Source organism: Gallus gallus, chromosome 2, assembly GCF_016699485.2.
Source record: "Gallus gallus isolate bGalGal1 chromosome 2, bGalGal1.mat.broiler.GRCg7b, whole genome shotgun sequence".
NCBI classification, from domain to species: Eukaryota; Metazoa; Chordata; class Aves; order Galliformes; family Phasianidae; genus Gallus; species Gallus gallus.
Window position 1 is genome coordinate 85,050,919 of NC_052533.1, and position 25,787 is coordinate 85,076,705.

The 25,787-nt window shown below is 39.5% G+C and overlaps 1 protein-coding gene across 14 annotated transcripts in view; it reads left to right on the plus strand.

The window, feature by feature from the left end:
- LOC420965 (poly(rC) binding protein 2) overlaps positions 1–25,787 on the plus strand; it is a 489,700-nt gene that overhangs the window by 302,295 nt on the left and 161,618 nt on the right. For all 14 annotated transcript variants that reach the window (XM_025147773.3, XM_040695582.2, XM_040695566.2 and 11 more), the window contains one exon: positions 10,026–10,128. The gene's annotated coding sequence lies outside the window, so the exon portion shown is untranslated. The remainder of the gene's footprint in view (positions 1–10,025; positions 10,129–25,787) is intronic.

The following is a 25,787-nucleotide window of genomic DNA, read 5'->3' on the forward strand; positions in this document are numbered from 1 at the left end:
TATGTTCCGTATGTGTAGCTTCTTCAGTGTGGTTAAAATCAGCTGATTCTGACTCTTCCAAGTGGCATCTTTCTGTTTGTTCCCTACCATCCTAATCAACAGCCTGTTGGACACAATAATTTTTAGTAGATATTTGCAATTTGTTTTTTTTAAGAAATATTCTCGTGTTTGAGAACAGTCATGCATATTGTGCTTAAAAGCAAATTAAAAAGACAGTAAATACCTTACCAGAACTTAATATTTTATTCAATAAATATCTGTTAGTAATTTTTTCAGTATTTACTCAAGTGTACTGCATTATTCTATCTGCAAACCTGAATACAGGTGTATGAGCATTATCTCTGACCTTCAAATGTCCCCTTTTATATCTCTATCAGACACCGAATTGTTACTAAAATATACTTTGCAATTAAAAATTTATTGCTTATAAAGAAAAGGCAGCTTCCTGCCTCTTAATTATTCTTTATTTAAGACACATAAATATTCATAGTGACTTTTCTTTATATTATAAATATTGTAGTGATTCAGAGAACTTTTTTTGTTTCTGAAGACTTTTCACTTTTGCAATGTGTACTCTTAAGAAAAAAAAATCAGAATCTTAATCCATAAGACTGTGATGCTACCACAGCAAGTATAATTTCTAATAGGAATCCTATTTTCATATGTGAACACCAAACAGCTTTGTTGTTGAGTCTTGAGATGCAAATGGGAATGGAGAAGTCCAGGCTGAAAGCCAGGGATTAAACATACAAGTGGGATTCTGCCTCCTCTATACTGTGGGAGGTCACACATAATGATCAAAGAGGTCCCACTGATCCTTCACAGAAGAAGGTCATGATCTGTAAGCAGTGGTAACAACTGTGGCTTTCCTTTTGCCATAAGGAATTGTAACATAAACTTCTGCATCACGTGTTAAAGTGTGGAAACATCACTGTGCTTCTGCATAGCCAAATTGCCTGTGCCAATAGGATAGGCTACAGAGTTCTGGGCAACACAACAGGTAAAATTGCTGAGCTGATATGAGAAAACTGAAATCTGAATTGCAGTACAAGCAAATGACCTGCTGCTATAAACTGTATCCCTTACAGATTTGCTTACTGATTACATATTGCTTACAACAATATGCTATTTGTTGTTTGTATAAACTGTAGATTGATCAGATTTGTTTCCATTTGTATCTTGTTGAAGACCTATAGGAGATCATTGTTTGAAGTAGATTACTGCCAATCATACTCACACATAAATGAGAAAATGGATCAGGAACTATTCTTGTAGCTTTCAGCTGAGTTATTTAACTAAAACCGTGGTTGAAAAGGTGGGATTTTTCACACTGTTTAATTGGAAATACTGTAGCCAGGCATCAATATTGATGCTTGGATGGATTAAATTACATTTTAAGTATTGCAGCACTGAGTAAGGATAAAATAACACTATAACTGGTAACATGTGATATGCATAATGGGTGCCAGCTGCCCACATTAAGTGAAATCTTGGTCATCTTAATCATGTGAATGGCTTCATGGGCGTCCCTGAAGAGATTCTTTTCTAATGCAAGGCCATTGACTTCATAAGTGAAGTGGGACTGTGCTCACAGATCTGATGGTTTGATATGTATCCAATCATTATGGCTCTGGAATAAAAATTGTAAGTTACATTGATACTACATTAACAATTTTTATTTCCAATAAACATGTATGTGGTGTGCGGTTAGTGCTCTGTGCAAACTGTTACGTTTGTGGCACCATTCTTTGGTTTCTGTTTGCTGTAAGGTGGTACATTCACGGGGATCGTTTGTGCAATGTAAGCAATAACTTTCAGCAATTCGCAGTGAGACTTTTCTTCTCAGTTCTCTCTTCACAACATCACCATTTTATTAACCTTAACTAACACCAGAGGTAATTTAGCAGGTAATATAATGCTCTGAAGTTTAAGTGAGCCTCACCTCTGTGACATTGTACAAGTTTCATCATTTCTCTGCCCATACATGGTGAGGATGTGTCATCTGTGCACGTCTCCAGCGATGGAACTTGTACAGCATCTTGGATAGCTGAAATTTTATTTCTATTTCTACCACCTTCACTGCAAAGGCTTAAGGAGAGGGCTCAACCTCTTTGTATAATCTGCATAATACTGCTGTTTACCTAGGAAAGGATTTTCATACCTGCTGTTGCAGAGAATTATATCTCTGGAAGAGCTCAATGTCTCCTGAACGGTACACCACAATAAAATATGCCAGAGTTTTCTCAGCTGGGGTTGCGTATTAGCTTGACATGGTCTCTCAGAGTTTCTCTGTTCCCAACTTTTACTAATCAGTGTCTACTGCATGGCAAAGTTATGTATCTGCTATCTGCTAGAGTGTCAGTGAGACAACCCTTGTCCTTTGTTATCTGAATAGCTGTCTCCCTAGCTGTCAGTCCAGACTTGACAGACAAGGATACCATGCTGACCACCACGCTCTTCTTTGTTTGTCCACCAAAAAGCAACACCTACTGAACCACATGTTTACATCTATCTGTATTGCACGTGTCCTTGCGAAACTAAAGTGAGGCAATTATAAAAGCTGAATAATTAACCATCTTTCCTGACCCACCAGAACAATCTTCAATTAAAAAATCAGCTTGCTTCTGGATGAGATAGCACAGTGTCTGCTGATCAGGATTACTCATGTGCTTACTGATTCTGGAATATTGCTCAAAGTGAAAGAGCAGCACATCAGAGGTGCACAGTAGATTTCTCTAGCACAGCCATGAAAAATCTCAGTGTTTTATGGACAGTTGGGACCAACTGAACAATCGGTATTGAATTAAGCAGGTGACAGCTGGGGCAACTTGAAATTTTTTCCTGTCTTGTCATAGATACTGTGGTATTGCCTGTCTCTAAATGAAACAAACAATAGGGAGGCCTCAGGGCAGACTGTCTGCTTCCTCTCTCTTGGGCAGTCTGCTTTTCTTCCTTCCCAGTGTATTAGAGGTGGCTGATCCATTGTAATGCAATGCCAGAAGCCTTTGGGACTTTAAAAATGTTGTGTGTGTGTGGTACTGGGGGGGCAAAGAAAAAGCATTGAAAAGCATTGACTCAACCAGACGTGATCATTTCAGGTGGCACAGAGGTTTTAAGAAAAATCAGGAAAAAGAATTAACTTACATTGCTTAAAGCAGATGAAATAATCCCATGTGTTTGTCCAAACTGAGAGAGCATATACAATAAATGTAATTGGTGGTCCCCATAGCTCTTTCACTCAAACGTCCGCAGTAATATGGCATCCTTTGCATTAAAGATTACATGCTGGTCACAGCAAACTTGTTTCCTTATAGATTAAACTGATTCACTAATGCAATCACGTTTGTCTTAAATGCCTGTTAGAGCCAAATAGTTATTTGGTTTGATGGCTTTTCAATTTCTTTTACCAACTATTGAGAAATATTTACTTACAAGTGGGAGGAGGTGCTTTGGTTCATGGAATGCTCTGTACTGGCATGTCAACAACAATATCCAGGTGCAAACACACACCATGGCAAGTTACTGTTTGATATTCAGTCGTTGTCTATTCTCTTGTGACTATTTTGAAAGTTGTTGTCATCTGTTAAGTAAACAAAAACAATATTATTACTGTGAAGTGACCATTCATGAACAATATTATTGTTCCTGCACCATGAGGCATTTAAGGCATAAGTCAAAACAATTATTAACAAGGCACAGTCAACAGCAAATAGCTCATGAACAACACACAGGCTAACAATGCTTTGTCCAAATAATTCAGTGCATAATTAACGAATGCATTGGCAGAAATCTGCTCATTAACAATTTGCAAGCTTGAAATAGGGTTGGATAATGTTTTCACAAACGGGCTGCAGTAGATGTAGTAGGAAAGTAGGGTTGCATCCTCGTGCTCTTCCAGAACAATGTTGTTCCTAGTCTGTATAGGGACTGTTTAAGGCAGTTCAGGTTAAGTTCAGCGGAGGTGTGACATTCATTGTACATAATTGAGGTGCACCAACCCCAGTATGGATGTTTACACTGAAAGCAAAGCAGCATAAACATACTGCCTGCCTGAAGGACATGGTGGAATGGCTGTAGCCAGCCTCTCACTCCCCTCCTCAGCAAGACGGGGCAAAAATAGCATGAAAAAGCTTGTGGGTTGTATTAAGGACAGGGGAATCACTTAAAAATTACCATCAACAGTAAAACAGACTCGAGTAGGGGAAAATTAATTTAATTTAGTAAATTCAGGCAGCAAGAAACAAGAATACAAACATTAAAGTGAGACATTTCTGTCTTTTTGCCCAGGCTCAGCTCCACTCCTTCATCCCCAGCACCTTTCCTCCTACCCCAACAACACAACTTGGTGATTTCTCTGCTGCTACTTCCCTCTGACATATGTCCCCTGTTCCAACATGGACTTCATAGAAGATCTCTGCCCCCCCAGTACCTCCCCATTCTTCTCTGACCTCAGCTGTTTCTGATTGCCTTTATTCACCTGCTCTAGCTCCCCTTGCCTGTGTGGCATTTTGCACCTCCTTAAGCACACTTTCCCAAGGGCCATCACCTTGGCAGCTGGCAGTCGTGCCATGGTGACAAGGCAAATAGTTCTTATCGCTTGTAGACCACATAAAAACTGCACCAAAAAACTGCTTTTTTTGCCAAGTTTAAATGTAGGTCAGTGGGTCAGACTAACGTGGGAGGAGCTAGTGTGCCCCATAGACATAGCTGTAATTTGCAGGAGCCTGTATGCTGCCTTGTTTTCCCTGCAAGGTTCCAGCTGGTTTGGGATATGTTCTACATGGTGAGGTTTAATTCTGATGTGCTCTGGAAGTAGTAACAGCTGTTTAAGATTACTGAGCCAGCCTGGTCTGTTGTGGTCATACCCACAGCAGGAGTGCTTTTCTTATTGTCCAAGAAATACGGCTATCCTTGCTCCTTGAGAACAGCATTCCTCAGACTGGGCTTCAGCTACCCAGCAGTTCCAGCCTGTGCCAGGGTAGTAAAACCACCCTGGGAAGGGCTTTGTGGTTTTCTGTCTCCCCAGTAAAAGCTGACTTTTATGAGGCCATTTGTCAGCCAGACAGGGACTTAGATAACTTGCTGTAGACCAATGCAACAGCTCTGTTAGCTGAAATGCCAACACAAACACAGTAGCATCCTTGGGCATGTGGCAGTTTGATTCTGTGCCTCGAGAAAGTGCTCTTCTGGTTTATGTAGTTACTGTGAATAGACTCACTGTGTGGACAGACATGGGGGTGAACGAATGCCTGCATAAGGGAGAGTTTTCTCTTGGCCAAAATAATGATTTCATGTTAATTTAGGTAGACTGCTGAAGAAGGTTGCACGGACACACTTGTTTGGATGTAAACCTTATTTGTTTCCCATCAGTTTTGAATGGCTGCAATTTCTCTACATATGACTATGACTCAAAAGTATGAAGTTTTCCAGTGTGAATATTTAGAAATAACATTGTTGCAATACGTCTTCTGCCTATTTTCTTTTTCCCCTGGTCTGAAGAAAAAAAAAGAAAAGCAGCATCTCTTGTGTGGTTACCGATCTTCATTTTAGCTGTTTAAGCTACTTCATGAGAGAGAAATATAGAGGTTTTCCAGTGAAATACATAGACATAGATTATGGAGAATTGTCACTTTCAGTTTATTGCGGTGATAAAACTAGGTCAAAATTACTTCTGGTGAATGAGAGAGGTTGCTTGAGCTCTGCATCCTTCATCTGATGCTGTTTTCTAAAGACTTTACTCTTCTCACTGGCATGCTGCAAGTTCAGGGTTTGCCAGTTGCACCACTCATCAGCTCGTACAGGGTAGCTGATGCTTCCTAAGAGACTTAAGGCTCCTTAAGGCTTCCTATTTTCAGGAAGTGCTTTTATAACAGTGCAGTTAAACTGCTCTGACTGGTTTTGACTGTCTAGATCTCTCTGGTCATGCAGACTGTACCTAAACTATGGGGTAAGTGTGCCCAGAGTCTTGGTGGCCCAGATCACTGAACTTTGGTTGCTATTGCTGTCTGCTCCTGCTATCTGCCCATGTTATTTTTCAATGAAAACCAGTGTGTGAGAGAAGGGATGGGGCATATCTTGGTGTGATTTCCATAGCTGGGATGCGAACCTGGACTTGTGGCTCAGAATTATTTTCCTCCACAATGCTTTCTTTTGTAATATTTATTCAGTGTCTGGGATTAAAAAGGTCAGCGTGGCTTTCTAAAGTTTACAATACCCCGAAAGCTGAATGTGTCATGCCAGCCAAAGCTTACTTTTTATTTTGGCGGTTGTTGTAGATGGAATGCTGGCTTAGATAGAAGGATCTTCTGTTTGACATTTGACTTAGTGGAACCATTTTTATGCACTCATTTATGTAAGGTGGCAAAACACTAAAAGTTCATTGCAGATCTGGACATCCTCACTGCATTCATTTTTTTTTTTTTGTCTACGAAATAATGGATGGACTTGTAAGATTCCCATTCCCCTCCCCCTCCCCCAAAAAAGTGACCCTCCACTAACTCTCATTGCTCTAGAGTATGAAGTTGCACAGGGAAACCAGAGAAGAAAGGAATTTTCTCCCCGCAAACACTTCCCTGTGCATTTGCTAAAGGCATACAATGCTCTCTAGCCTCTGCAAGAGTTCACCATGAGCTGTATTTGAATGGGAACAATGGGTAATTTCCCTTGGTGTCATCCCACAATACTCTGTGGTGCTTCTTAAACTGAAGGCTTACGTTCTGCATCTTTGTGTAAAATACAGACTGGTGATTTTCATTTTACTGCCTCAGTGAATTGCTTTTTGGACTCCATGCATGTATGTGGCATCCACCATATCCTGTGGCATTGAGTTCTGATGTTTAATTGTGATCTTTGTGGAAAACATCCTTTCTTGGTTTTGTTTGTTTGTTTTTAAACTTGCTAACCTCTCACACTGTTGGGATCACTATGCTTCCTGTGTTATGAAAGACAGTGAAAAAGCATGTCTTATTCATATTCTCAGTACTGTTCTCAGTTTTATGAGGCTCTTTCACAATACTTTCCCTCAGTTGTTCCTCTTCCAACATAAAAATTCTGAAGTTATGTTTTCTTTCTGAGTGCAGAAGTCATTACATACCTTTGATCATCCCGTCACCCTTTTCTTTATCCTCTTTTCCCACCGTCCTCTTTGAGATGAGATGACTGGAACCATATTCAATATTCAAAGTTATGTGGGCAGAGGATTTATATGACAGCATTATCATGTTTTCTTCTGCTGTGTTCTCTGTCCTTTTCCTAATATTTCCTAATATGCCATTTCCTTTTTTGACAGCTGCTGAGAAACTAGGTGACATTTTCATAAAGCTATTTCCAAACTCTCTTTCCTTAGCAAAAGCTGGTTTTGCTGTGTTTATACATTTCCCATGGCACAGGTATGAGACATTATTTATTTAGCCATGAAAGCAAGGCTAAATTACAAGACAGTTTTTGGCTATAAACATGATAATTGTTAGTAGAATTTAATATTCTCTCAGTTCCACTGGCAATGTTGCAGTGTTCTGGGTTTTATTATTCTGAAGGTTTCTCACAATAAGTGTGTGAAGCGGTGTGAATGATTCCCACAGACCCCATTTGTTTAGCAGGTTGGTGATAATTCTAACAGAACATTAATTCTGACAAGAAACACTTTCAGGAAATAGTTCATTCAGTAAGTTTTATCTAAGAGGATTTTGCTAATTTTTCCTCTGCAGAGGGTTATCCTTACTAAATCCAGAAGAATCCAAACAAAGCCAAAGTCTTTTGCTTTAATAACTTGACAGAGATTTCATCACATAGTCTTAAGTATCAGGCAGAGAAGTATATCTCTTCAATTTTTTTCATAACCAGAGTGTACGTTTACTATCATAATGGCTAGGATGGAGTTCTGGGGCTGGAATTAAATAAATCACTTCAAGACTGTGAAAACCTAACAACAAAAAATATAAAGTAGTTGTTTCTAAAAGAAATGCTAACTGAATACATACATTACTGCAAGTCAGTAAGTCTCATCTGACTTCAAAACATTTGCTATATGGTATTTCAATGATTATTATTGAAAATTCCTTTATGGACCATAGAGAATTCAGTGTCATGTCACAAGGAAGGATTTTTATTTTTTTTTTAAATGATGTTTTCAGCACTCTCATGGAGTATGAATCTCTTTGTGTATCTCTGCTTGTTAATATAAGATCTTGTTTTCAAATGTGTGGCTGCACAACAGTGGAGAGCTGGAGGTCTTGAAGCTTTCCTGTTAACACAGCTTTCTCATACAAGTTCTCTACCTTATTTGTTCTGTTTGTTCCTACTCATTCTAGACAGAGTTTTCTTCACTGTTTCTTTTTTGTTGTTGTTTTTGTTGGTGGTGGTGGTGTCTTGTTTTTTTGTTTTTGTTTTTGCATTCCAGTCTCAGTCCTGCCTAGTCTGTTACAGATCTGAGGTGGAATGTTATTTTATTTTACAGCTTGGTGGGTTGACCCAGGCCATCAGCCAGGCGCCCACCCATCCACTCTCTCATTCTTCATCCTCAACAGGACAGAGAAAGAAAATAAGGTGGAAAACTCATGGTTCTAAATAAAGACAGGGAGGTCACTTAGCAGTTATCGGTTAAAATAGACTCAACTTGGGAAAACTAACATAATCTATTACCAATGAAAAATAGAGTAGGATAGCGAGAAACGGAAACAAAATTAAACTGCCTTCCCCCTACCACCCTTCCTTCCAGGCTCAACTATAGTTCATCATTCCCTGCTCCAGCATAAGGTCTTCCACATGCTGCAGTGTGGATATCTGGGCCTGTGTGATACTCTCCATGGGCTTCAGGGGGACATCTGCTTTATAATGATATCCATGTGCTGCAAAGGAATCTCTGCTTCTGCACCTCAAGAACCTCCTCCCCATACTTCTTTAACCTCAGTGTTTGCAGAGTAATTATGCTTATGGTTTTTCTCAGACCTCTCTCTTTCACAGTTACCAGGCAGAATTTTTTGCACTTTCTTAAATATGTTTTTACAGAAGCTGATGGGCTCAGGTTGGTTGCTGGCAGCTCTAGTAATACAGTTGGACTGGTGGCCAGGCCAACTGAAATCAGTTTTGTCTGGCACAGAAGTATCCACTGGTCTCATCACAGCGGTCACTGCCTTGTTACATAAACCCAATGCAATAGCGAAGCGTAGTGACTTCAGTTGAAAGACATGTATCAAGTTTCCAGATCTTCTCTGTGCTGAACTTCATTTCCCTCTGACTACTGTCAGAGTGGATCCAGCATAGTGACCAGAGCCTTCCCAATGTTTTCTGCCAGCTTTAATCAGTGTTACTCTTTAAGAGATGAGTAGCTGCCGTTCTGCACTACAGCAATGTGTCCCTCTCTTGCAGACTGAGTCAATGGAAGGGTTGATCATCTCCCAGTTTGTCAATTTCACTCAGATTTGTAGAGGTGAGACAGCTTCTCAAACCAGGCAACTGTCCTGTCTGGTACGGATGTCTGGAAATTAGGAAGCTAGACTTGAAATGTGGGATAACATTCTGAGTACATAGAGCTATCTTCTGCTATTAGAAGACAAATAAGGAGGCTGAGTACATGAATTAGTCCAAAAGATAGCCAAGGAACTCTAGACAATGGCTTGAAAGACATTTAGGGACATGATTTTATGGGCCTGTTTCGGAAAGTCATTACTCCAGCATATTGGTTTATTAAAACAGAAAGGAGACTGATCTCTTTAATTTTTGCTATTTCCTTACACTTCAAACAGCTTAGAAATGGAGATATGCCAGAAAAGAAATTAAATAATTACTCTTCTCATTGTTCTGATTTCTTGTGCGCTGTTTATTCTGTGTACCCCAGGAGGTCTGATCTGAGCAGTTTGTCTTGTAGAAGTTCATAAACACTGCAGATTCAATGATAGGATCAAAGATTATTTCTTGGGCAAAGAACCCCATTAAAAAAAAAAAAAAGTACATTATTTTAGAGAAATTTTGTTATAATATTTGACAACTGAAACGATTACTAAGTCCTTGATTATTCTTCTTTTCAGAACGTACTCAACATCTTTAGATTTCTTCCTTGAGACCACAGAGTGACTGCAAAAACTCACCAACAACCACAAGTTTTTTAAAATATCACTGGTCTTCTGACAAGTAAGTCCTTCATTTCAAGTTTTGTTTTCTCCCTGACTTGTATTTCATCTCTGTGTTTATTATATGAATGACCATGCTCATTTTCTGTGCCAAGTGAATGAGTGTGAATTGTATAGTGTGAAAGTTTGAATGAAATCTATCAGCATAAATAAACAGATATAGCTTAGATAAAATTCTGAATCACTTCATTTCACCTTGTTGTGTCAGAGGTACTGTAGTCGTATCTCTGTATGTTTTAGCACTTTCTCCTCACAGTAGGATGTGGTTAAATCCTCATTTCTGGGGATAGAATTGTGGCATCAGTGTCAGGAAACGCTTATCCTTTTGCAGTTGTGTTCTTCATCTAGGGAGCCTGTAAATGTTATTCATATTGGCAAATGAGACCCTAAAGTTCACTGGAGTTTGCATGGATAAGAGAGTTCTTGCATATAATTTTCCATTGCCCCAAATTATACTGCTACTTCAGATCATAAAAAATTGGGCAAACTCAATTCTTTTAAGAGCAGAAATGTACTGTGTATGAAGAACACAGCAACAGTAACTTCTTCGAACCTTAAAATACAAATTGGCACTTGAGCTTCTTCACCTGAAGTTCTATTAATGGTTTCTTCTGTGACTCTTTTGTTGTGCAAGACACTGAGATCATTGGTACTGAACATTAAGATTGCAGTGGAACATTTTCAGATCCAACCAACTGTGCATATTTCTGACAATAACTGTGGTTGAAAGCTTTCTTTGCCTGTTTAATCTCCCCTACTCTCTCTGCATGTCGTGGTCTTTTGAAAAGTTAAACATCTTAGACTTGTACTGCATCTGATAGAATTGGTAATGGCCTCAAGGTGTACCAGGGAAGGTTTGTGTTGGATATTAGGAAAAATTTCTTCTCAGAAAAAGTAGTAATGCTTTGGAACAGGCTGCCCAGGGAGGTGACGGTATCACTGTCCCTGGAGGTGTTCAAGAACCGTGTAGATGTGGCACTGAGAGACATGGTTAGTGGGCATGGTGAAGGTGGGTTGGTGGTTGTACTTGATGATCTTAGTGATCTTTTCCTACCTTTATGATTCTATGTGTCATAAACTTGCTAACACCTGACTAAAATCAGTACCTTACACAATGCAGTCTACCTAGGTTATACCAGAAAAACAAACAAAAAAACCTTGTTTACATAATATTGCTATTATCTATATTGCAGCAATACCAGACTTGCTTTCTTCTTCCTGCTCCATGTTGTCTTTCTTATATTCCCTTGCGTTCTACTAAATTTATACCTGCCCTTAAACCTTCTCATGCCTGTGCAGTCTTGATACATCATACTGTTGCTATTCTATGTAAAGTGAGAAACTCAAACCTTGAAAAGCGTCTTTGAAATTAGTTCACCCATTATTGTTAGATTTCCTGAACTGTCTTGTGACTATGCAAGGAAATTGAAGAGAAGCTGCTCTGATCCCTGACTTCTGTCATCACGGAACGATAGGAAATCCTTTTTTCAAAACCACTGAAGCCTTTCAAAGTAACCAACAAGTTGCTCAACCTGAGCAAAGTCCAAGATGAAAACTGTGAGATATAAAATCTCATGATGGTATCTCTCAAAAATTGTGGATCTTCTATAGAAGTTCAGAAATCTGAGTAAACTTAGGGGAAGGGAACTCGAAACATTTGGTAAGAGCTGGGAACAATAACATCTGAGGATAGATAGCCTCTATGATAAGAGGAGAGGTCTAATCAGATTGGAAAAATGAGAAGGAAAAGAACAACTTACCGTAGAGGAGGGAGGAAGAGTATCCTTACTGTTTGTTAAGAGGAGCAGAAGGCAAAGCTGCTTTCTGTTCAGGACATGTTGAAGGAAAACCTCAGAACTTCTTAAAGTTTTCTTGCTCATAAAGAATAAGGTCTCTAAGAAATTATATCTTAAAACACAAAAATATTTCTAAGTAATGTAGTCCAATCGTCCTAGTTTCTTAAGTGGGGGACTTTATATGTAGATATTTATGCATTAAATATATATGTGAATATATATAAATCTGTTCCCAGAGATTGCTTCACCGAAATAGCAACGAAAAGTCTCATATCACTACCAAATTCCTCTATCTTTCTTTGTGGTTTCATATAGCTACTGTAAATATTACGTTATTTACTTCTTGTTGGAATTTATTCCTCTTCAGTGTACCCAATGGATTTTATGAAACTGAATGCCTGGTTACGTTCTGGCTCAGCCTTGACAATCATATTTGATCACCCTGTGCATGATAGGTAATGAAATTTTAGTACATTATCACTTCTTGCCTCTGCATATTTCTGAAATAACGATGAAGAGAATACATTCATTACCTCATGTATCATAATTAAGCAAATTTAGCTGCCTACAGTCTCCAGAATAAAAGATATTTAGCGCATTATTTAATATAAAAGAGGGAAAAAGTGATGTAAAAAATATGCGCTATTTACATAAAGTAGTGAAAATACAGGAAGAAGAAACTTTGAGTTCATATTACTTTTAATGAAATTACATTTAAGGCACATAAGCTGTAGATTGCAAACCTGAAATTTCACATTCTATACAAGCAGATGACATGGTAGGATTTTTCTCAGTTTCCACTGGTTTTACAATAGCAAAATCAGTTTCTGTCTTTCTACTGGCTTGCTTGCCTTTCAGCCATTTTGGCTATAAGCACGTAGCAAAACTTTTGTGTCTTTATTTGAGGTCCAAAACAAACACAGCATCATAACTTACATTTACATTTCTCTCTTTCCATAAAGAAGAAGTGCTGAATACCTCATTTATTACTGAGTAATCTCTCTTCTGATTTTCTGTAATTTTGTGTGGTTTGGTTTTCTATCTGTGTATAACAGTGTGAGTTTCCCTGTTTATTTGACTGAACGTTCACTTGGATTTTACTAAAAGGTAAGACAGGGTAGAGACCACTGCTTTAATTTCTCCTATATTTATCTCTAAGATGCAATTTTGGAGCTCTGTCTTGTTTACCACAAAAAGCAAATCATAAGGAAGCTGAGGGCATTTGCCACATTGTGAATCCAATCCTAATATCTGAATTACCAAATCTGTATGAGGCACCATGCATATCAGCACTGTGAGCAAAACTGAGTTATCATCTGAATAAGATAAGAAATAAATATTAAATAGAGGGTCAGCCTGGAAGGAGAAAGAGGAAGTTTTCATTTTGAGAGGGCAAGGGGAAAAGGCTCTAATTGGGTTTACATAAGCTGATCTGTGTTAACCAAGAAATAACCCTGTGTTCTGAGTCAGATGTTACAAAATCAGTGGAGGAACACAGGCCAGTTCAGAGCATAGGTAGAAGTAGTGATAGTCAGATTTTGTAGAGCAGAATTGTAGTAGTGACTTGTTTGGTTCAGCGTTAATTCCTTCTACTAAAGAATAGTTTCTAATTTCCTCTACTGAGGAGTGTTGTACCTCAAGTCCTCACCTCTGATTACAGCACCTTTCAACTGCCTTGACCCTACAATATTCCTAGGCAAAGTATTCATTATTCATTAGAGTATAATTTGATTGGGTTTCAACAATGTTCACAGACACATTTTCAGCGTTTCTCAGACAACCTGGAAGCTGACAGAATATCGCTGTCAATGAAATTTGCAGATGATACAGAGTCCAGGCCCCTCACTGTAGTGAGCAATCTGGGTTGCTTGGTAACCTCAGGCCAACTATATGAAGTAAAATACTGAATTTAAGGCTAAAGAATACAAATTTCACTGGGAGAAAGGGAAGGTGTGTTCTAAAGAGTTGCTAACCTTTGAGTGAGGAAAAAAATCATGAATTGTAGCAAGTAAGTAATCTCAGTGAGGAAATAGATTGCATAGAAGGGGGGCTATTGCTTTGTTTGAGAGCTTGGCCTCCAAATGATATTAGAATACTGTGTTCTGATGTCCTTGCTTTAAGAAAAGACTGTTGGGAATCAGAGAGGGTCAGAAGAGGGCCACAGAAATTGTTGGTACACTGATGTCTGCAACAGATTTGAAGAGCTCTGTCTGCTTTGGCTTTTTAAAAAGCCTCTGAGATACAATTTGATGGCCCTGTCGTGGGGAAAAGTAGGAAAGGAACATAATTGAAATCATCACCTGGTCTTTCTTTTGCATGTTTACTTTTTAATTAGTTTCCTGGAAAAGTGCTGGTTCCTCTCAGCTGGTATCATTAAAGTGGTTTGATTTTCTGCCACAGTGCAGCAGTAGATAATACAGTGAGTGACCTCACTTATTCGATAATCTAGACTGGGAAGTACATTATGACCCCAGTGAGAGTGGTTAATTTCCTTTAACTTTGTATTCTCCTTGCTTACAGTGTTGTTGATAGGCAGCATACTTCCCACAGTCAAAATAGCGATGGGGGACAATTCATTGATCACTGCATCACCGTTGTAAGAATATCATATATGGGATTACTTTGACTATTTCTTTGCAGTTGCTACATCAGTTTGGAAAGGTGGAGCTAGACTACATGATCTTTAGGCAATTATATAAAAGCTCCTGGTTTTGTTGTATTAGAAACCAATTACTGACATTTCACATTTACTACACGTGTATTTGTTTTATTTAATTAAGCTGATATGTTGGTCAAAATAACCATTCTTTGTACTGAGTAAAGAGAACACGAGAGTTTCTTTGCTTACTATGTCATGCAAGGTTTTAAAATGAGTAGATTTCAGCCTCTGCTATGAAGTTTTAACTACACTGGAAAACAAGCTTTTTTTGCTTTTATCATCTCTCAAGAGGTAGCTTTGCATAGACTAGCAATTGAGCAGAACTAGCCTGAATGAAGAAAATATCTTCTCTGCAACTGCAGGGGAAACTACAGCTATCAAACTTGGGCTTGACACTTAGTGGGAGGCTGTTTCCTCAATCAGTCAAACTCTCCCAGCTCAGTGATGTGTCTGTAAACCATTCTGTAAATCACTGCCAACAGATATGTAATACTGGAATACTGCATGTTATTTAATGTAAATCAACTCATGGAAGTTTGACAGGATATTGTTTAAAAATTATATTTGATTTTTAATAATCCTATTTTAAAATATAAATTTAATCTGAAAAAAAAAGTTTTTAGTTTAAAATAAACGACAAAAAATAGGGGGAAAAAGCAGTTTAAAACAAATCTATTCTTGTATTAAAAAGCAATAAATCAATATTTACCCAGGCCGTCTGTGAGACAACAGAAATTTAAGCAAGCAGCTCTACTTTACATGACTATTTGCAAACACTTGAGGCAATAAATAATTGATATAATATTCTGCCTAAGAAAACAAGTGTGTTACACATCAATGTTGATCATTCTAACAGGCACAAAAAAGGCAAAATGTTGTGTACTATCTTTGTGAATATAACCAGGATTATTATCGTACAGAAAAAAATTATCTCATTTAGTGAATTTTGGGACAAGGCCATAGGAACGTAAATATTTTTGTCTCCATTTTTAAATTCAAGGTGGCATGTGCATTGGAACCCTCTTTGGTAGTGCTGCTAATAAAGAGCTAATTAAAAGCTAACTTTCATCTTTCATATATGTAATTCCACACATGCCATTGGCAGAATTCAGTGTATTTTCTTACAAGTATAATTTATATAATATGAAGAGAAGGGAAGATAATTATGTATGTGGCCTCTGTTTCACTTCCTAGAAGTGAATTTTGAATGTCACGTGCCTCTCCAGTTCCTTAATGTTAAATTCTGTTCAATCAAGTGTAACGGATTTACTTTCAGCTATCTTTCTCGACTTTCTAGCAGACTTTCTGCAGAATGAAGCAAAATGGCACTATAGCCTCTGCTAAGGGAAAAGACTCAGGAAAAATTCCGATGAATGTAGATAGACTCTAAATAAAAAACATTTGCCTCTGACCCAAAAGTTGTTTGGAAACAAATGCAGTTATGTAGACAAATGGCACTGATCACAGTCCTCTTTCTCTACAGCACAGCAGTAACTCAGTGTGGAATATTGCTGAACAAATAGATACTATTTTGATATTGGCTGAAGTATATTTGCACACAGTCTGACAGAATGCTAGTTGACTGAGCTGACAGGTATAGCAAATAAAGACCTTGGCCACGAGAGATGCTGAGCACCTGTGACACCTGTCTTTGCCAATTCGGAGTTTTGCAGATACATGCATGAACAGAAATGAAGGGTCACTGTAGCCTGGCTTTGAGAAAAGCAGAGGGGAGAGCTGAATGAGAGATTCAGTCTTAGGGGACCTCCAAGCAGATGAGAAATACCAGTTGCCCGTGACATAAAAAGGCAGAAATTCTGTCCAGCTCAGATGTGTTAACATTGCATTTGAAGGGTTTCTTTTCTATTAGACTTGGTGCCGGCATGGATATTGCCCAGCTGTGCTGCTGGCACTCAGTGGTTAACCCATTGGGTGTCACCATCTGCCCTGCAATCATGTGTAGGCCACACCACAGCCCTGCCATTCTCCACAGAAACATGACCGTGACCTGGAAGGGGCTCTGCTGTAACCACATAGCACCTGGGCACTGGCAGTCGAGCAGTCCTGATCAAGCAAGTGTAACTGTGTGAGCCACAGCACTGTACAGGGGCCATTTGCAGATAGCGTATGCAGCAATAAGGAGATGGGAGGGCAGGTCCTGCAGGGTGCTGTAGTCACTGCCCTCATCCTCACAGTCTCTCCTCCAATGCTCAAGGGTCCCATAGATCTATCTTGTTATAACTTCTAGAATATAACTGAAGCACCTAAGCTAAGAGAGAGCAATACCTCAGGCTCCTCTTCCAGTTAGTATAGAATAATGGGTGGGCAAGACTGGTCACTCTGGCCCACTCAAGGTCTGAGTGAGCCTTCAGAGGTGTCTGTTTCTCTCCAGTGTCAGCAGAAGGCAACTGTTTTCCTGATTTAAGTTAAGTTTGCAAAGGTAGGAAGGATCATTGTGAACTCCTGTTCTCGTTTCTGTCGGTGAAGGGAGAGAGCTCTGCTCCTTACAGCACCCAGGCTGCTGCCCCAGCATCTCCTCTCCTCTCCTCTCCTCTCCTCTCCTCTCCTCTCCTCTCCTCTCCTCTCCTCTCCTCTCCTCTCCTCTCCTCTCCTCTCCTCTCCTCTCCTCTCCTCTCCTCTCCTCTCCTCTCCTCTCCTCTCCTCTCCTCTCCTCTCCTCTCCTCTCCTCTCCTCTCCTCTCCTCTCCTCTCCTCTCCTCTCCTCTCCTCTCCTCTCCTCTCCTCTCCTCTCCTCTCCTCTCCTCTCCTCTCCTCTCCTATAGGGTCACTGCACATCTCTTGCAGAGCAGGCTAATGTGGCATCACCTACAAAATAAAAATAGAAGAAACCCACGCTGCTGCAGCTGGGATCCTTGGGGTTGTGGTGTACATCTGTGACACCCTGCCTCCAGCAGCCAGCTCCCTGAGGCCCTGCCTTTGGTGTATGGCTCTGGCAAAGGGCTGCACATTCCTGACAGCCCAAGGAATGTGGGGTAGAGAGCGAATGTGTTTGGTGACTTTTTAAAGAGTGCCAATCTGTAATTTCCACATTCTGTTATGACGTGGCAAATACTGTCAGGCTGATGAGCAGACTTGGCTAAACTGAGTTTTAAGTAGCTCTAAGTAAATATTATTTTTGTATTGCAATGTGAATAAGCAGTTAAAAGTTAACAACATTTATTAGGCATATTCTTTGCCTGTCTTGTCAGGGTACAAGTGGGCAAAGAATCAGAAGTATGGTTCATGAGGAAGAAACCAAGCCATTTAATTATCATAAGTAAACTGTTCCTGGTGGCTCTTTTGTTTATTATTTTGCTAATGGTTGAAGTTCTCCTACTATTTCCTGAGTTTGTGCATTGCAATAAAAGTGCAGACCATCCCTCTCCTGGCTTATCAACTTCGCTGGGCTTAGGGAGCTGAGTTGGAAGAAAAGGAAAAGAAAACATGTAAATATAATAACTATAATACTGAATTATTTTATGCTGCTATAGGAAGTTAAAGAAGAAAAAAAGAAAAAAACTTCAATTTCAGTGCTATTTATTTTATAATAAAATCTTCCCTTTTCTTATCCATTTTACTCCCATAAAGGTCTCAAACAATATATTCAGTCCTAGCCAAAAGGTCACTGTTGTCCTACAACAGAGTCCTCCCTCCCCTTCATGGCACTTCTGGATGCTGTGAATAGAGCTCTCTTTCTGAGGCTGAGCTCTATCAGCAGGAAGGTGCCCAGGAAGCAGCAAAGTGTTACCCTCCACCACCTCATACACACTCCTGGAGGTCAAGTACATCACCCCTGGGAGCTGCATAAACTGTGCAGGGAAAGGGAAGAACAGTCACACCAGACTTCCTGGTGCTGCTAGGCCTCCTCATCAAACATTCCATTGCATTGTATTGTTAATTCAAACAAATACGGTCTCCTTGACAGACAACTCCTCCAGACAGGTGGAGTTTTATATTGGATTTCTCTGTGTAGTTTTTAATTTTTATGTTTATATGTATGTATTTTTTGCTTTGTGGACTCTCGATTTGATAAGGGGTTGATGAAATAACACATCCTGGAATATCCAGTAGTCAAAGGGCTGCTCTTACCAACTGGAGCCTGACACTCATCATCACAATAAATAAGTTTAATCATAGCTTTGTCTTACGGTATTCAGTGGGAGTTCTTAGAGTGATGTTTGACTCTGTATGACTAATGCTGTTCTGTCTATAAGGATGTGCAGGAAAGCTGCTGCCATTCTAGCCTGTGTTGTGAAGAAGTAGAAGGCAAAATAACTCACATGAATATCAGAGAAAGGACGCTATTGTAAGGATGCTGAGCCCTGTGATTTCGCTGGCTTGAGATCAGACCTTCCACTGTAACTGGATGGACGGGGTCTGAGCAAAACAAAGAGCAGTGAACTGAAATCTAGAGGATTTGAGCTGGAGGAGGAAATGACAGCCTCAGACCCCACAACAGACCAGGACGTTGAGACTGCCTATAGTGTCAAAATTGGCTGTGAGAGCATAAAGGGATGTTTTTCTGCCTCATGTATTTTCATACTTCCTAAATTAAACTGTGCCTATCTGCCTTTACAAGTGTCCTTTTCCCTTTGCTTGCTTGTAGGAGCTCTGGCCAGCTCCAAAACCTCCACAGGGAACAGTAAAGATCCTGGAGGCAAAGATACACAAAATTCTCCATCTACTTGCAGACAAAAGCTCAATGAGGATAGACTATAAACAGTGCAGAAGAAATCTTTAAAGGATCTAGCTGCTAATGCTTAGCATGCCTTTGCTCAGCATGCAAAAAGGGAAATCTGGGGCAAAGCTGGGAACACTTATGGGACAGAGCAGAGGGTGTACACGCAGTATCAGCACAATCCCTGCCAAAACTCATGTCTGTATTCTCCATGAACAAGCAGTGGAGTTCCCGAGGAAAAATGAGTAAGAATACCTAAATATCTATTTGAGAAATAGCTACCCCAGTTTTAACTGTAGCTTTTCGAAACATCCAGCATCAAATAGACAAGCAGCCTCAGGGGTTTCAGGATGAGTATTTGAATGTGTGATAAGGTTGCAAATTATCTGTAAACATTGCCTCAACTTTCACGTTTGTTAGCCTTAGTTATTGGTGATGCTTTTTGTGTACTGGCATAGAAAAAAAAGCAGACTAGAGAGACCCAAAAGATGAGTCTCATCTCTCATCTGTCAAGAGAGAGAGTGTATGTAGCAAAATGACCAGAAAGAGACTGGATCAGTTCCCAGCAAACTAAGAATGTATATTCATTATGCTTGTAATAATGATGGTATGTTTCATATCTTACACTCAAGCAATTGTATTTCCAGTTTCATGGAGCAAAAACTGCAGTCGCTAAGTTTTAACTTTTAAGTAGTGGATTTAATTGACACGGCTTGAAAAATATATTAATGGCTATTCATTAGTAGGTATTGTCTCTTCCCTTATCCTGCAGGATTATTTTTAATTTAAAGTAGTTTCCTGCTTTGTGCATGGAATTATTGACAAAAATATGTCTTTCTTCATCAAATGATTAGCTAAATCATCCTTTTATTTATAAGCAGTGCTGTGTCCCTGTGCCCTAAATCTTGCTAGTTGGAGAAGTGGGAGGGAAAGCAATTTAATTAAGTTAACTTTATTGACCCGCTGGAGCTGTTGTTTAATAGCATGGCTCCCTGGAGTGCAGTGCAGGTAAATTGAATGAATGCCACAGAATATCACTTCCCTGCATTGCATATTTCAAACCTTTGCCAGGCAGTTTGGGATGAGCAACCAATCAGGAAAAAGAGTTTTACACCCTTGCCGGCTTGGATGGCATTTCCCATTATGCTCAGAACAATATGCAGAGCGTTACCAACTCATCCCTGTGAGTATCTCAAGAGGAATAATTCCGCGACTGTGTGTTGTATTCAGCTGCTGTGCTCAGAAGACAACTCTCTGGATTGGCTCTTCAGCCATGTTTCAAAAAATACCTTTTTGCAAAGGAGGAAAAGTAGCACGAGAGCACTGTGAGTAAATTATTTCATATTAAAACCTAAATATCCTCAGTTTGCATGAGAAAACGGAGTCCAAAAGGATGATGAGAGAGATCTTCTAGAGCTTTGCTTGTCATTAAATACTTGGAACAAAACCATCAGGCGTGAAACTTGTTTTTCCAACGATTGTTTAACAAAATAACAGCCAGAAAGGCTTCCACAATGTTTTCTCATAGATGATAACGCCTGCTAAGATCAGTGCTACCGTTTCTGCTGTTAAAATCTTTGCCCAGATGTCATATCAATCTCTAAAATCAGTACAGCAGCTCTTCCGCTGTCGGCTGGAACACATCCCTTTTTTTCCACTGTTCTTAAGTAGTGCCCTCCGAGTGACGAAAAACAGCATTTCGGTCTGTTGCACCTGTGCTCCCCATCACTCACTTGTAAAGCTAGATCAGTACTGTACCACGTAACAGCAACTTTCTGTAGCTTTAATCCTTCTAGAATTTAATGTTTTTCTGATTAAAAGTGAGACCCAGAGATCCCATCCTGCGGCTTTGCTTAAAGAATTAATTGCAGCCACTTAGCTAATTTGTATTTTGCTCTGGAAAATAGTAAGAGGTACAACTTTAATTACAATTCTTAGCTTTCTCATATTCATATCTGCTGGAAGAAGCATACAATTCCTTGTTTTCATTTACTTTGTGTGTGATTTTTCTTTTTGGATGGGAAAATATTTTTTCTTTGCTTTAAACTCATGTTTTTAATTATAAATGAATGGAAAATAAGAGAAGTGGGTTTGCAGGCAAGAGGCATCATCTTTTATTGTGCTGACCAGTGTAGCTGGAAGAAGCAGACAATTTTTAAGCGTGCAGAACCTTGTTTATGTCTGACATGGATGTCTTTAAATGATCGCAGTTAAAACATTACAGCCACAATTGCTGCCTCTACAGCACAGGTTATGCTGATGGGATGGCTGAACCTCCTCCAGAGCCTCATTTCTGACAACACAGCTTCTCCTTTGTAGGGGTGGCATTGTCAGCAGTCTCTCGCAGTTCTCCTCCAGTCCTCTATGTTCTAATATGCCACACACGACTTCAGAAGTGGTGCCATACACTTTTAACATATAAATCCATGTTGTGGTGCAATCTAGAAGAATCTAGGAGCACCTTGACTGGCCTTCTGCTCAGAGCTCTGGTGTAGCATTGAGAAGGGGGAGAAATACCTGCAGCCCTCATTGTGAAGTCCAGAAGAAAAAACAGCTTTAAGTCAATGTTAGGTTAGCATGTGTTTTGTCTGACGCTGTGTGTCCATGTGTTTGCACAACAGGTTGATGTCTTGCATGACTAATTCTGAGAAGTCTTCTAGGTGATATTCTGGCATGCTTCAGTAATTCAACAGGCAAACTGCATTGAATCATAAGGGTCTGTTTCCTTGCATAAGAATTCCTTTTGTATTTCTAGATGAAGTTTTTTAAAGGTGTTAAAATACCTTATGTATACATGAGTATTCCTTTTACTTGATAAAAGTTTTAAATGACTATTAAATTAAGGATCATATTATTAGTATTTAATTATTATGTTTACTATTTAACTTTGTAATATATATATTAGTATTAATGCAAATTAATCAATTCTAGTTGATAGTTGGCACTGATGGACATGGTTAGTGGGCATGTTGGCGATGGGTTGATGGTTGGACTAAATGATCTTAAAGGTCTTTTACAACCTTAATGATTCTATAACAGTGCTGAGCAGGGTGTGGGATTTAGACTTCCATGGGTATTGTTCTTGGTGGCCCAAGCTGATGATAGGTAGCTGCCCACAACCTTTCACCTGTCTCTGCCCCTTTTCATCACATTCTGCTTGTACAGGTTTTTCTGTACTGAACACTGAACTGGTTTAGTCACCAAGGAAAGTTACCCATCTCCTTTTCTCTCTCAAGGTCCGTTATAAAGCAGGTAGATGTGCTCATCTGCTTTGTGGAGTAGCCCCTTGAGTAGTACAACTGAGCACACATTGGAGGGAAGGGAATCGCTTCAGCTGGCTTGGAGGCTGGAAGAAAACGCCCATCAAATGACCATTGGATTTTAAAACATGCTATTGACTTGATGCTTTCATTTATAAACTGCACATAGAGGTGCTTATGGTTAAGTACTAAAAATATTTTTGCTTTCTATACGTACAAGAGTTTGGCTGTTTATGAGCTGGCAATTTTTTTAATCAAACGACAGCATATACCAAATTGATAGAAGTAACATATTTTAACTTTTTTGAAGACATTTACAGAAATTTTCCCCATCTCATATCCCCATCATATCATAGCTCTTCCCACACCTAATGATCATTGAGGCATAAGTTTTACAGCTGCAGCAGGATGGTACCTTCTAGGATCCAGCTGTTCTGGTTAGTGTCATTTCTGCTTTCTAATGCTATTAGCACCCCTCAGCTGCAAGCGCTGCCCCTGAGGGTTTGCTCACAGGGTGCCTCATGTGATTGCTCCTTAGCCTGAAACTTGCAAACTTAGCCAGCCCAGCTCAGACCCACAGTTCGAACCACTTAAAATAAACTGGTTTTGCCTTACGCATTTTAGTGTGTCCACAGGTACAGCTACAGGCAGAGCAAGGAAAACAGGGAGGAGTAATGTTACCAAACCAGTGTACAAAACCAGCTGTTGCATATAAAGTGAATGATGGCTATTCCCTGAGTCTTAGATATTTTGCACACTAGAGAAGGCGGTAGTAGTAGCTGTAGGATGTTGGGTTTTTTTTTCCTTCACATTAATTGATTATTACTTTATTTAAGTAAATAGAAATCAATGAGGATTGTCAAACATTTACTACACAGCAGACAGAAGTTTGCTTTGGAGTACAGCATAGTCTCTAAGTCAATCATTTAGGGAGATAAGAGTTGATTAGGAGATGCCCTCAGCAGCTCACAGAGCTTAACCTGGCAGTAGATAACTAATGCTCCATAATCTCAGCAATGGAAAGGCCCAAGGAATTTAGTTTGGTAATTTACTAGGGAATCCCTGACGATTCCTTCAAAAGAGAAGTAAGTTATGTACATGGAGGAGATAGCACAGCCTGTACACCTGAGGAGAAACCTAAATGTTGCGTGGGACTAGTTCATCTCTTTCTATCCTTCAGAATCAAAAATCTGTTGTTGCAATATCCATGTTGATTATCTGCCTTCTAATATCCTTAGCATAAAAGTACTGCAGCACCATTGCCACAGTAAAAATAAAACAAAATACTTTCTCTTCTGCAGATCATCATCATCAAAATATGACTGTTTGAATTCCCTACCAATAAATGACACTAGCCTTTATTAGTAGGATTATCAAAAGAAGTAGAGGCAGAAATCATAGAATCCTAGAATCATAGAATCACTTAGGTTGGAAAAGACCCACAGGATCATCCAGTCCAACCATTCACCCTTCACCAATGGTTCCTGCTAAACCATGTCCCTCAACACAACATCCAAACGCTCTTTGAACACCACCAGGCTCGGTGACTCCACCACCTCTCTGGGCAGCCCATTCCAGTGCCCTACCACCCTTTCAGAGAAGTAGTATTATGTACTTTTATTATGTATTATTAAGTAGTAAATGTACTTTCTCAGAATGGAAGTCCATTTTGAGAATTAATAAATCTCAGTATTTATCAGTGTTATCAGTGAGTATCTCAGTGAATAAAATCGCTGAGAGAAAATATATATGGAGCCTTGTGTTCTTACATAGATGCAGTAAGAAGCATTTCTAAACCTTAACCAGAGGAGAGAGAGCATTGAGGAAAAAAAAAAATTGAGAAATAAAGCTGGTTAATACAAAAACCAGAAACTCTGAAGGGATCTCCATTGTACATTGGTAACGGAGGCATTCTGATTTAAGAAACTATTTCAGAGGCACATCAGTCACATTAGGAGTGGTATTTCAAAGACATTTGCTTAAGGATGAAAGGCCAATAATAACCAACATCGCAATTTCTGCCACAGAATAGGAATTGAATAGTCATTTCAATACTTTATTTTATGAACATTGTTTCTATCCTTTAACTGTCTTCTGCATCCTGGATATTAGATGTGATACTGCAATTTAGGCCAGGAAGCACCCTAAGCAGTTAGTCTATATCTAGATGTTTCTGTCCTGAATGATCACTATACCTTTAGGATAATCACTTATTTCTGTATGCTACAGTTATTCTTCTTCTGGAAAAGTGAGCAGTTAGCATTATGGAATGCTATTTGAGAAACCCAACCTACATTAATGTCATAAAGGTGCGTCTCTATGTTTGCTTAAATATCTTTTAGAATGGAACATCTAATGAGCATTTCTGGAGAAAAGAATTCCATCACAGTTGCTAAGACAGCCCCTGGCAGGAGATGACACTGCCTTTGCCCTGCTGTGCCCACATATAACTCAACGTAGATACACTGGTTTTCCCATGGGGTGCTTCCATTCAGCTCTTTGTCAGCCACTTAACTCCCTGCTGAGCATATCGTCTGTGCAGAGATTTATGGACTTGTGGTCTACGTAGAGAAACCTGATTAGCTAAGCTGGAGGTTGAGTGTCCTGCTCAGTCCTGCTTGCGTTCGGGTCAGCATTGCTGCAACCTGGTTTAGGGCTTGTAGTGCTCATGGCTGTGCTCCATAAATTGTAACCCCTGAATCCACAGGTAGCTGTGTTATCCTGTGAGGTTCTTCACTTGCTTTTTCTAGGATAATGTGAATATCTGGCCCAAACTTCTTGTTTTGTGAATTCATGAGCACAGCAAAATAAATCACCTATGCTTTTCCATGCTTGTTGCATGCTCGCAACATATGCATGGACATTAAGTAGGAAAGTTCTTTCTGAAACACCCATAGAGTTTTGCCAATCACATTAATACTGAAAATGACACCCAAACACATCAGTGTAACGTATCCAATTACCTGCCCTCAGGGAGAGGTTCATATTCATATGGCCTGATTTCCATTGAGTTTCTGTGGCAGATGTTACCTAAAGTTTTATAGCCAACTGTGTCTGGGTCTGGGGTCTCCAATATAAGAAAGATGTGGAGCTGTTGGAGAGGGATCCAGAGGAGGCCACAGTACCTCTCTTTTGAAGAAAGGTTGAAGAATTGGGCTTGTTCAGCCTGGAGAAAAAAAGGCTGCAGGGGGACCTCACTGTGGCCTTCCAGTACTTGTAGGGAGCTTATAAAGAAGAGAGAAACTGACTGACAGTGATACAAAAGGGG